The sequence below is a fragment of the Trachemys scripta genome, chromosome 3, assembly GCF_013100865.1.
Source record: "Trachemys scripta elegans isolate TJP31775 chromosome 3, CAS_Tse_1.0, whole genome shotgun sequence".
Taxonomy (NCBI): Eukaryota; Metazoa; Chordata; order Testudines; family Emydidae; genus Trachemys; species Trachemys scripta.
The window spans coordinates 105363153-105376000 of record NC_048300.1 but is presented as its reverse complement, the minus strand read 5'-3'; the positions used below and the strand labels follow the sequence as shown (position 1 = coordinate 105376000).

Below are 12848 nucleotides of genomic sequence, written 5' to 3'. Positions count from 1 at the left end.
GAGTTTTTCTGTAGTTCTTTGCTGATTGCAAAATTGCACTTATTTACTGTTTCACATCCAAAAGTAACTGAGAAATGCTTTGAAGTTCTCAGGCCAGGTTAATCCAGGAAAGGCAGCCAGCCCTGCTCCCAAGAAATGTGAGCTAACTGAGCAAACATCCTAGTAAGCTTCCTTTACTTGTCTACGTTTAAACTTGTTTGATTTTACTGTTTGCATTTTTGTTATAAACTTGTAAGTGACAAATTCTCTTAATTTAAACTAAAGAAAAACACCTTTTTTGGAGGGATATGAAACTTTATAAACCCCCAAATATTTTCTGTCCTGACACCATGCATGGAGATTAAACATTTTTTGTTGAAAGACAAAAGCAAAGACTGTGGTGCCAAGAGGAAATGATCTCTCAGAAAGGAAATGATAGGTTGAATAGCGTTAGTTGTACTTTCACCTCTGGGATCTTGGTTTAAAGCCATCTCTGCTGTCCTTCAGAAAATGAAGTAAAGGAATTCATTGAGGCTATAAAGTACCCCGGGGCCATGTTATTCATATAAATGTAAAAGGGTAACTGGCCACATCAAAAATTAGATAAAACTAGTAACTTTGATTGCATGCTTTCTAAATGTTGCTTAGTTTACAACCCTATTGTCTCTTTGCAAATTTGTGTACACAGAGTCAATCCCTTACCTCTCTCTAAAAGTGCAAAGTTTCAAAAAGTTCAATGAATAGAAGACTATTGGGGGCGGAATTAGGGTGACCAGACAGCAAATGTGAAAAATCGGGACAGGAGGTGGGGAGTAATAGGAGGCTATGTAAGAAAAAGACCCAAAATTGGGACTGTCCCTATAAAATCGGGACATCTGGGCACACTAGGTGGAATAGATCTGGACAAGGAGAGGAAGTTTGGAGATAAATGTGAGAAGGGAGGGACAGGCAGTAGAAACAGAAGTGAAACTGTTTGAGCAGCATATTCCAGAAGTCTTGAGGTCTTTCTGAGTGTAGCCTTCATTGATTTGAGATCTACTATACCATTCTCTCACTAGAAGGGAAAACCTATAATGGCAGCAGGCCGTAAAAGAGACCCAGTTTGGGAATAAGAACCATTCAAGAAATATATGTTTGCTGATGATGTTTCAAAGAAAGTCACACCAGTGAACTGGTGGAAATCACTTAAGCACTTGGATACAGAGGTTGTTGAAGTGATAATCTCACTTTTACCAGCAGTAGCTTCTTCTGCTGGTGTAGAAAGAATATTTTCTTCCTTTGGACTAATTTATTCCAAATTGAGAAATCATTTGGGACCTGAAAAAGAAGGAAAGCTTGTTTTTCTTTTCCAGATTATGAACAAACAGGAAAATGAAGGAGAAGACGACTGAGTTAGCTGCAGAAACCAATATTTTTAAGTTTCTCATACTGACTTGGCTGACGTAGTTGATTTAATTTTTGATTTTTTTTTTAAATATTTCATTTAACTATTTTAGTTAAAAACAATTTTAACAAAAACAAATCTGATTTTAAAAAACTTGAATGTTTAACTAAATTCAAAAATTCATATGCTTGTTTTGTTAAAATATTACATGTTTGTTGTTGAAGAAAAAAATCCAGACTACATATCGTTGTTGTATTAGTTAAATAAAACAATTTAAATGTCTGTCTGGTCATGTTCTCCTCCTAACACAGCACGGCAAGAAAATCCTCCAACTCCCAATGACTTCATAAATATCTGAAATAACCAAACAATCATTCATTTTCTGATATAGCTGTAAAACTAATCTGAAAAGTTTTCAAAATAAATCACTTTAAAAATGAATAGTGTGTACCTTATAAAAATGAAACCTACATCTATCTCTGAGTTGTGAAGAATATGTATTAAGGTTATAACAACCAACAAGAATGCACTTGCATGTAGAAATCCATGATTAAATTGAGTCTTCCTGACTAGTGATTTAAATCATGATTTAAATCAAATCCACCCTGGCTGGCCATTTAGAAAATACAATCCATGAGGAAAAATAGAGCCCCAATCCTGATCAGGCCTTTGAATGCTCCCACAGTACAAATATATTATTATTAATAAAAAATAAGTGTAATAATAAAAATAATACAAAGGGTCTGGGCACTTCTAAAGAGTGTAGAAGCTGTGAAATGACATGGTATTCTGTTGATTACCCTTTTGGAATATGGTTATTACTTTGAAACAGCAATAGGACAGTTCTAGTTTTGGGCATTGTCTGTTGTGATGGATATTTTTAGTTTTCAAAACTTAAAGCATTATTTAATATTAAATTTGCCCTCAGAATTACGTAACTGCTATATATAAAATATATCTATACAACTGATTTCCAAATGGCTTGAAAGTAATTTAAACAGTTAACTTCCAACTGACACCTATGATTCTCAGGTTGGAATCCTCAGAAAGGCTGACATCTGAAATGTATAGTGAAAACTATATCAGAGCAAGTACCTTTTACACAACTAGAGGACTTTACAATAACCTCTCAAAGGGACTGATAGCTGGCCTTTATTGCCTGCATTGCTTTCTGCATATCATCAAACTGTAAATGCCAAAAATAAACTATTAGCTTGAATTCCCTTTTTTGAAGCTACAACATACAAGGTCAGAAATGATGCATCATTTTAAAAAAGTCTTTGAATAGTACACTTAAGAGGAGAAAAGGGAACTTTCACTATGAAATAAAACAGGTTTTCTGAAAACAATCATTTTGACATCATTTTTTGGAATGTCTTTATTTTTCATTTTATAGGTTTCAAATGTAGTGATTATGTTTCTGTGTTTCCTGCTTCCATTGCACACCACCTGCTAAAAATGACTGAAATTGGCTGAGCTTCATTTAAATCTTTATTCATACTAGGAGAATAGAGTTCCATCAAAATTTCTGGAAGGAAAGAACATAGTTACACTGAGTAATAAGAGTAAGGTATACTGTCCTTTGTAACGGATATGGTTACATATTTTAAGCATTAAAAGTGTACTTGAAATTTTTACTTTTATAAAAATGTGAATAAGCTCCTGGTGGCTAGACCAATTCTTCTTTTCTGAATATAAGTTACTATATTGTAATGGAAGTCATAGAGATTACATGATATTACGTTATAGTAAAAAGATTCTTGGCATGAATTTACATTTGTGATTAAGGCGTAATGAGCTCAATCACACTAGGAATGAAATCGATGATTGTTTTGCCATTGACTTCACTGGAAGCAGCATCAGGCTTGATGATGGACTAATAAACATGAATGTAAGTTATGTAGTTCATCCCAGATAAGTGCCCATAAAACTATTATACCACACTATAATGTATTTTGTTTATGCCACATACATGACAGAAAAACTATTTTGATAATGTTAAAAATATTTATTTGTACTATATTTCATATCCCTCAGAAGTTTGGAATGCTATAAGTAGTTTTGGTGGAGATGCCAGTAGTGGACAGAGAGCAACAGCTGATAAATTGGAGGTAAGGTTGCAAATGACTATGAATAAGTTAAGGCAAAAAGCTTTAAAATAACATTCAACATTTTCAGAAAGAATCATTAACATTTCAAGGAACTGTTAGTTCAGGTAAAACTGCTTAAAAAATTGAACATGGGAAAGTGTGAAACGTTGCACTGGATGGATGACATTAACAATTTAATGAAACAGATAAGGATGTTCCTAGTTTCATAAATCAGCAAAAGTACTTATCTTTATTTTAATCTGTGTATCGTATCTACATTTATGAAACCTAAAAACATGGCATCTACTACCATACCCCACAATAAAGGCTGTCTAGCCTACCCCCAAATCTGAGGAATCCTGGAGGATCTGCAGGAAATCCGGTGCCAAAACATCAGCTCTGGCCCTGACAGCCCTTCCCAGTCCAACAACCCCACCTTTCTAGTACCAGGATTGAACTGGAACTGTATTAAGAAAGACTTGCACTGGCCACAGCTGCCCTCTGGTTCCCTGAAGGTAGTCCACAGAAAAGATAATATGACCTAGGGTGGGTTACCTTTTCTACTCCTTCCTCCCAAGACCATGCAGACCTTTGTACTGTGGAACAACCTCAGTGGGGTCTCAATGAGGCAAAACTCCCATTGACTTCAACTGGACTTTTGTCTGTGCAAGAAATACCAAACTGACCCCGCTACTGGGAAGCATAAAAGCCAATTAAGGACATCCTTGATACAGTATTTGGCACTGTACGTTGGACATGTTTTTACGATGAAGTGTTAAATCTAGTCACTCAAAATAAACTTGCCACTTATTAGAAGTGCTCTAATATTTGCAGCCATAAAGCTTTATGTTCAAGGATGTAATATTTTTCATATTTGTTTGAATTTTTAAAAAATAACATTTGACATTAAGAAATACTTTAAAAATGAAGCTAAAAAACAATGTTATGTAATGCATTCAAAGGCACAGTTAGCACTTCAAGTTTACAATGACTAGCCAGTCATAACCTGCTGCTGAACCCACAGCTGAACTCTATATGTAGAATTACTGAAGAGGGTGGGTCGCTTTCTTTTTATACCTGAAATCTGATAACCATGGTAAAAGAACCCCCATTCATTCTTTCTTTGTACAACTGTAAAGCTATGAAGTACCAATAATAACCTTAAGTATACAGATCAGCAAACTCAACCTAATGAGCTTGCTTTTGGATTTGAGATTTGAACCTGAAAATGTAAGAAACTAAATTCTGATATTGTTATCATAGAGCAAATTAGGAACAGATACATAAAAATGTGTTTGTACAGTGCGTAGCACAATGGAACCATCATCTCTGTTGGGTCTCTAGGCCCAATAATAATAGTAGTAATAGTTAATAAGAATTACCAAAATTAGTATTTTGTGTCAATTGTCAGAGTTTTCCTCAGAAAACATCAATATAATCCCTTTGACTAAAAGAGCTTCTTTTACAATGATGCGGTGTAATTCAATTAATTTCACATCAGAATTGTTTACAATAATTTAAAAGTGCATATTATTTTTAATAACATATGTAAACAGGCATATTATCTGGAGCCATGCCATTTAAGGCTGTAATCTCATTAGATTTCGCAAGCTAAGTAGGGTTGGGCCTACATTACTTGCATGGAAGACCTCCAAGAAAAGTCCAAGTTATTGTATGAACTAGTATTTGTGAATCAGTAGGCAACATTCTTCCACTGACTCTGTAATGAAATGGTGCTGCAGCTTGGTGTGAATAATCATAATGCTGTCTTTCAGATAAGAGGTAAAACTAAGATTATGACCACTTGTGGTCATTAAAGAGCCTATGGCACTTTTTGCAAGTGTAGGAGTGCCTGTCCTGGCCAAATACCAACCTAGGTAATTACATCCTGCCTACTTACATTCCCCTGTTGCTTTAATTGGATACGGTATTATTTTTCTATTCTTCTGTAAAAATGGATTCCATGGCCCCTCCTTGAGCTGCCCTTGGCCTACTTCTTTCATGATCTCATGCATTAGCCTATGTTAGGCCTGCGCAGGAACTCACTCGGTGTTGCATAGGCACCCCTACATGGCCACGTAGCTCCTTTGTGGGATTTAAGTGACATGGAGGATATTGTGCTTGTTCTTTGCACTAGGTACCTGATCCAAAGCCTGTGGAAATCAAGGGGAATCTTTCCATTGATTTCAATGGGATTTGAATAAGCCCCTAGATCTGAACTGTGTCCTCCATCAATTAAAATTGTGGTTCAAAGTCATCTATGGCACGCATACATAGTTATAATAATTCATTTCATTATTCTGTCAAAGACCTCTTAATAAACAATATTTGTTTTGTTATGAAAACAATTCCCTTGGGGCTACATTTAGCACTCCTGAATGTGTCAAAACTCTCATTGTCTTTGGGTTTGTCTACATGAACATTTAGTTTGCTTCAAGCTGGGGTATAAATCTACCTTGCACTAGCCTGCTGCGCACTTGTGGACCCTGTTGTTGTGCACTATCAGTTTCTCAGTGCACTTGAATCGGGATCAAAGTGCACGAAGGAACTATTAGTGAGAGTCAGCAGGGTCCACACTCCATGTGTGGCAAGCAAGTGCGAGATAGATTCATATTCCAGATTGCCGCAAACTAAATATTCATGTAGATAAGCCCACCCCCTCACATGGAAGTCAATAGCAAAACATCAATATTCTTCAGCAAGGGCAGGATTAGGCCACTCAGGGAATGTTTACACTGCAATAAAACACCTGTAGCTGGCCCAGGTCAGCTGACTAAGGCTCGTGGGTCTCAGGCTCCGGGGTTATAAAACTGAAATGTAGGCGTTTGTGCTCTGTCTGGAGCCCGGGTTCTGGGACTCTCTCCCCTTGAAGGGTCTCTGAGCCCATGTTCCAGCCCAAGCCCAAACATCTACACTGCAATTTTATAGCCCTGCAGCCTGATCCCCACGAGTTTGACTCATCTGATCCAGGCCAGCCATGGGTGTTTTATTGCAGTGTAGACATACCCTTGGTGGGAGATTTGGCAAAGTAACGAATGAGCCAGGAATACATGATAGGGGGCAGTTTTTTTTTCCTCCTCAATTTGAAACCTGTGAAAAACATAACTAATGCATACTGCATTGAACAAAGAACATGCATATTCTTTTAAATCACTTACAGCATACTTTTTTTTATAGAGGGTGAACAGATGGTTAAAAGCTTGCTTGAAAGTGATGTGTCCATTAAAACAACCCGTGTTACTATGTGATTGTTCACTGTAACAGGGATTTGCTTCATTGAAGTAAATTGGAAGGAAACCAGACTTCAGAAAACCTTCATTACAGGGATCAACTACTTTGTAGTAAAATGTACTGCTGTTCACAAATCTAATAAAAACAAATGAGTTAGCAACACTTTTTCTTATAAATGTAGTCTGTTAATAGGATGGGTACTGCAATCACTAATTTAATTCTGCATCAGGGTTGTCAATTTTAATTATTTTCTGCAAATCTGATTTTTCCTTTGCTCCAGTTATCCTCTAAACTTTCATGTTCAAAATTCACTTGATTTTTCTGGCTTGATTCTATGCTGTGTTGATTTCATGTGTTTTTGGGGGTGAGGGAAGAGATTAAAATGTTTTTCTTGCTGAATTTTTGAAGGTCAAAGAGTTTTCCAAGGCTGCTTCACTCTCTGAGTGGCAAGTCTCCAAAGACACCAAATATTGAGTTTTTATAAACTTGTTTTCATGAGGAAAGAATTCCCTAAGGAAGTTACTACTAAACCTGTGCATTGCATAGCTCATATACAAACAATTGCACTAACATGGACATCTTCCTACCAAATTATTTCAGAGGTAAGATGACTTAGGTCCAAATTTTCAAAAATAGGTGCCCAAATTAGGCTCCTAAATCCACCAGGCATCAAAATAAGAGACCTGATTTTCAAAAGCACTGAACACCCCACAGCTTCCATTGAAGTCAATGAGTTACATGACATAAGGACTGAAAAACGACAAATCTGTTCAAGTTTTGTTCCCATCTATCTCCTAACTGCAATTATATCCAGTGGCATCATTAATAAGCAAAATGGTTTGCTCCTTCAGCTCCGCATCAATTTTCATTGAAAATATTTTCCCTTTGCAGTAAATTGATTTTGCTATTCCCCCTTTGATATATAAATAATTGAAAAGTTTTTAAAATAATTATCAAGGACTAGATGGTCTCAGAATTGCCAACACACATTCTTCAAAAATCGTAAGTCAGGGCCCTCAAAGTCATGAGATTGGTTTAAAAATCATGACTTTAAAATAAGTTTAGGGTTCTTTATTTACCTTCTGCTTTACGAGCCTTTTTAGGTTCATGTTTTCAATATGTTCTTCACAAGGTAGGGGTTAGAACCTTTTTAAACAATGAAAACTGAGACTTGTCATGTATGAGCACTATTGTGAGTGCTGGAGCTCTGAGGAAAAACAAAAATATCATCAGACTCACTATAAAACTGCAAGAGTAGTGAGGAAGAGGTGGGAGGGTGCAATGAATCTTCTGCTCTTCTCTTCCTTGTGTGCAGGGAGTGGTACATGAGTAACTCCTCATATAAAGTCGTTGTTACGTTGCTGATCATTATGGAACATGCTCGTTTAAAGTTGTGCAATGCTCCCTTCTAACGTCATTTGGCAGCCGCCTGCTTTGTTTACTGCTTGCAGGAAGAGCAGCCCGTTGCAGCTAGCTGGTGGGGGCTTGAACCAGGGTGGACTGGCAGCCCCCCATCAGCTCCCCGCTCCCCTAAGTTCCCTGTGCAGTAGCTGCCTGCAGTTCAGCTGTATCCCTCCCCCCACTGCCATGTGCTGCTTCTGCTCTCTGCCTCTCCCCGCACAGCAAGCAGCGGGAGGAGGGAAGGAAGAGTGGGGGTAATGTCAGGGTGTGCACCTCCCTCCTGCTCCTGAACCCCATCTTCCATAGAGCAGGGACACACCAGGGCTCAAGAGAGCTCAGCAAGCTGATCTAATTAACAAGGCAATGTACGTAAGGGAAATGCGCGTATTTCCCTCCAGTCCTGCTGCCTTGTGTAGAGAGAGATGTAATCTTTGAGGGCTCAGCCAATTGCTAGTTCATCATTTAGCAGTAAGGGAAATATCCCACCCTCTGACTCCTCCACCTCAACCAAGCTTCACAATCAACACTGTGTACCAGTATTAAATTGTTTAAAACTTACACTGTGTGTGTATGTGTATATATATATATATATATATATATATATATATATATATATAGTCTTTTGTCTGGTGAAAAAAATTTCCCTGGAACCTAACCCCCTCATTTACATTAATTCTTATGGGGAAATTGGATTTGCTTAACATCGTTTCGCTTAAAGTCACATTTTTCAGGAACACAACTACAACGTTAAGTGAGGAGTTACTGTACTAAACACAGTCCTTCAACTCCCAGCACATAAGGGTTGGGTAAACTTTGCCTCACAATGCATCGGGCAAGGGCCCCCTTCCACACTGGCCAGGCAGAAAGAAGGAATACAGTTGTCAACTCTAAAAGGGTATAGTGGCAGGTGCTGTTGCATGTTCCCTCAGTGTTCCCGTGTGCATCTGCACATCTCTGCTGTAGCCTCCCCAAAAATACAGAGACTGAATTACAGCCTTCCTTTTTTAGAACAACCAGAGAAGAAAACAGATTGCAAAGCAGGGGCCAGCTTGTGGTACCTGTATTCATGTTGGGTATATTACCTTACCAGTATATTGTGCAAAGGAGTTGAGGGCGTTTAAGGTGCTCCCTTATTACCTTGCACTCTACCACTACTTCTTGTGTACAGGGGACTGCAGGCTCTGCTCAGGTAGTTGGGGGGATGAGGGGGAGAAGAGAGTGTGTTGACGCTGCTTCTTCAACACACCCAGCAACGTGGGGCTCCCCCCAGTGCCTTGGGGAGCTTATGCTGCATCCTAAAATAGTCTATGCCCTGGGCTGAGTAGTAGGGAGACTATAACTCTGAATCAGGGCAGTGCAACGGCTTGCTGACCGTGGGCCAGATGATCCCAAGTCACCCAGCCCCGTGTAAGTAGTGCCATTGATGTCAGGGAGCAAGGCACTACTCAACCCGAGTAAAAGTGGCATGAAGGGGAGAGAGAGAGAGGGTTTGTAAATATGAGCAAATGCAGCCCCCAGGTGTGTAATTGCTCAGTAGCTAAACCCTACAATCCTTGCTCAGGCGGAGCTGCTATTGGAGTTAATGGGAGTGAGGGCTGCAGGCCTAAGCCCCGGGGAAGAGGGAAGGTCCCGCGGGGGAGGGGGAGTTTTGGTTAAGCCTTGACACCTGGGAGACGGGTACTCTCCTCTCGCTATCCTGTGCGTGTGCAAGCAGCAGCGCTGCCCGGCGGGCACGGGGACAGCGGTGACGCCAGAGCGGCGGAGGGTTCCGGGTTCGACCCAGTGCCCGGGGGGCGCTGCTGGGGCAGCAGCACGTGTGCGCGCCGCGCCGGGGCGAGGGCGGGTGGGAGGCGCAGGAGCAAGTCCCGCTCTGCACGCTGCCCGGTAAGCTCACCGGATACCCACGCGAGAAAACAACCAATGACAACATGCAGCTCCCGGGGCTGCAGTAAACACGGTCACAGGCTCAGCCCCCCGGCCCCGTGCTGTTGCTGCACCCTTGGCCCGGCTGCCTGCAACGGCTCCCTGCACAAGTGCAAAGCAGCGCCCGGGGCGGGGTTGTATCGCGTGCTCCCCTCCCGCTTTGGGAAACCAGCACCCCACCGGGGTTCCTCTTTGTGAAGTAGTTTTCTCTGGGTGTGTGTGAGGGGCAACCAGTTGCACGCCCTAAAGTGAGGAGAGTGGTTACTTTTTCCCTTGCCAGTCCCCCTCCTCCCCCTCAATCCCGTTTGCTCTCGGTTGCGGTGTGTGGCGACGAGGGGGAGGGAGAGCCGTGGAGGGGGATGTCCTCTTGTTTTGCCGGAGGAGCAGCGCAAAAGGGGAACCTCGACTTGAAGAAGGGGCGAGAATCAACAACCCGGGAGCAGCCCGAACAGGAAGGTAGCGGCGTGTCCCCGAACCAGGAGGTGAGTGTCGCTGCTCCGCTCCCCTTCCCACGTCGCCCCCTGTGTGTTTGTGTGTGCGCGCCTCGGGGTTAGTACTGAGCCTTGTTTTCTTCTTTTTGAACCGGCTGCCGCGAGACGCGGCAGAGATCCCCGGGAGCAGCGGCTGATGGCTCTGAGCCCTGCTGGGCACCGAGACCGGGGCTTGTCCAAACCCAAGCGAGTAGCCCCCTTTCTCTCGGCACGGGGAGAGATCCTCGCTGACTTCTGCTCGCGCCCTTGGGCAGGCTTTTCTGCTCCGCTCCAGGTGACCGGGGCTTGCGTTTCGCCCCCACCCTCCGATCTGCTCTCCCTGGAGCTGGCTAAGCCCCGAGCCATGCGGGGGTTGCCCCGTTCCGATGCAGTTCGCTAGCCCTGGGCTCTGTAGCCGGAACCGCAGAGCGGTGACGCTGGCATGAGTGTATAGAAGGAAACTTACCAGCCTTTTCTTGTCACCCCCTTAGCGCCGCTTTGCTGGCGATTTTATTTTTTTCTTTCAAGGAACCTCCTCCCCGCCTTGAGGAAGTTTTGTGCTTAGTAGTCAGTGAGACATACGCGGCCGAGTTTGGGTGTCATCGCTGCTAGGGCAGGACATGTAGAAGAGGTGGTCAGAGACTGAAATTCAACGAGTTTTCTGGAGGTTTGTTGTGGTAACTTGACTAGCGAATCCTGCCAGCAACCTGAACATGCAGCATGAGTTTGTAGGATAACAAACCTTGGGGGGGGGGAGGGGGAAGTTTCCTTGATTTATGGCAGCTTTTGTAAGAACATGCTTAGCTTTCAGCACTGTAAAAACGCAGATGGTTCAATCTGGTCTGGAAAATATGCCCTTTTGTTCAGTTGTACATCCTATGCCATGCAACTTCCAACTCCCTCCTACCCCCCCCCCCAGACTCTGGCAGTATTTAAATCGACTTTCCTTTCTTAATAAAGAACGTTTACTGTTTGCAGCTATTAGAAAATATCTGCTGTGGGACCGTCTCGTTTCACACTGGCAATAAAATAAGGAAAACATCTTAATTTCTGCAGCCTCTTTCGCAGTACTTGGAGGGAGTGGGGACCCAGGGCTCTCTTGTTTTTGTTTCTCTCCCATTTTCTTTCTCTAAGGGAATATAGATATGAATGAAATATTGGTTTTCTTGTGGTTTAAAGCCAGACACAACCGTGTGTTCTTCCTCCCCCGTTCCCGCTAACTCTCCACTGTAGACGAAGACACGGGAATCGTAGCCCTAACCTAGTGGGGTCTAGTTGTTCCGCCTAGGTGCATCAGCACCGCATGCAGGGGCTTGTGTTTTGGTTTGAAAGCACTTCCACGTGGAGGAGAGTCTGTGTGTGTTTGTACTTAATCTGAGGTGGTAACAGGATTCTCCGTGTTTAAACCCAATGGGCTGTTGGCCATTAATTTGCCTCTCTGGCTGTCATTACGGACACTTCCAAAATCTGATACCTAAGAAAAACTGCAGGTTAGATTTCACATTAAGGACTCGTAGTTCAGTTTTGTTTCTCCTCTCTCTCTTTTTTTGACGCGGCACATAGCATCCACTTACTTAATAGAGAGGAATATTAGTGGGGTCTGGCAATTAAACCCAAAGTCGCTTTGACTTTTTATTTTTAAGCAAAGGCGACTGTTTGCAGTGCTTATGTTTGTGACCACTGCGGTGTCATGCAGTGTAAGGGGTTAGGTGACAGCCAGTCTTAAGCATTTTTAACAGAAGTGAAAGAGATCCCAGGATAGAGTCGCTGCCAGTCAGTAATTGGCATCTAAAGTTTCATTTACATTTATGAAACTGACTACTATTAAAAACCAAGTAGATACATTGTTGTTTTTCCGTAATCCTGTGAGCAAGATTCAAAGGAAAGCACAAGGAGATAATTTTTTTTGTGTGTGTGTCTAGTAATAGATATTTTGCATTGCATAGATCCGATTTAGGTAGGGATATCTAAAAAAACAGAGCATTTTAGGTCATTTGAATTTAAACATTTTAAATAATGAAATTGTTTTGCATTGAAATCCATATAGATTTTAATTTAAGGTCTGATTTGCACATATAAAATAGAAGCAGTAATATATGCAGACTAATTAAAATATATTTAACAAAGTAATAGACAATTCAGAATTACATTGACATTTACTGAGAAGAATATTTTCACCATATACAGTTATAAATGAAGTATTTTTATCTGATTTCTGTTCTCAATTTGATGCTATCTTTCACTGTATTATATATATCTATATATATCTTTTTATGTATTAAAGATTTGGATATAGCATAATTTCAGTTTCCAAATACAAGTTAATAGTGTTTTGTTGTATGTTCAACATTTTTCTTTGATTTCTTAACA

At 41.1% G+C, this 12848-nt stretch overlaps 1 protein-coding gene across 7 annotated transcripts in view; it reads left to right on the top strand.

The window, feature by feature from the left end:
* The first annotated feature begins 10008 nt into the window (after window positions 1-10008).
* Window positions 10009-12848, top strand: part of EYA4 (EYA transcriptional coactivator and phosphatase 4) — a 218351-nt gene continuing 215511 nt past the window's right edge. For all 7 annotated transcript variants that reach the window (XM_034765624.1, XM_034765622.1, XM_034765623.1 and 4 more), the window contains exon 1: window positions 10009-10490. The gene's annotated coding sequence lies outside the window, so the exon portion shown is untranslated. The remainder of the gene's footprint in view (window positions 10491-12848) is intronic.